We start from the raw sequence: 738 nt of genomic DNA, 5'->3' as shown, positions 1-738 counted from the left end.
TTCTCTGAGCAGATTTTTATGAAACTAATGATTAAACTTGGCTGAGTGAGTGCAAGAAATACAAGGAAAAACTAAAGTCAATATTCTCAAACTCATTCATCTCTCAGTATGAAATGTAAACCTTGGAACTAGTATTTTGTTCATACCCATGTGCTTTACTGCATTTGAAACATTGAAAAAAAGATCCCTGTGACATGGACCCAACAACAAATGTTTTATGGTCATCTTGATACCCACAAGGCCCAACTTTCAGCAATACTCCAATTCACAAAACAGCTGTTTTGCTTTTAGTGCTTCATTGGAAGCAAAACCATCTTCATCCTTGATTTCCTACTGTTTCCTTCCTGTGGGGAAGCCGGACTGTGGTGCCTTGATATTGGAGGGTGGTCTATCCCTCCGCTTCCCCTCAAACACTGTTACACATTTCCGCGTGTTTTGTTGGAACATAGAACCACAAATGCCATGAAGCGTCTTCCCTATTACATCCCAGAGACAGCGGGACGACCCAGCCCCATGTCCCGCCTGTCACAGGACAAACCCTTGCATCACTCATGAGAGAAGGGAACACCGACAACCACCAACCCCAAAACCTCCTGGCCGCAGTTCGGGGCTCCTCCAGGACGGGGGTGCCGGTTCATCCCGCGCCTCCCTCGGTGGGTCCCGCTCTCGGCTGCGGGGAGGGCGCGGGGCGGTGCGGCGCTCCCCGCTCCCGCAGGTCCCCGAGCCGCCCGGGGCTCA

This window comes from Geospiza fortis, unplaced genomic scaffold, assembly GCF_000277835.1.
Source record: "Geospiza fortis unplaced genomic scaffold, GeoFor_1.0 scaffold23, whole genome shotgun sequence".
Lineage (NCBI taxonomy): Eukaryota > Metazoa > Chordata > Aves > Passeriformes > Thraupidae > Geospiza > Geospiza fortis.
Note: the sequence above shows the minus strand (reverse complement) of the source record.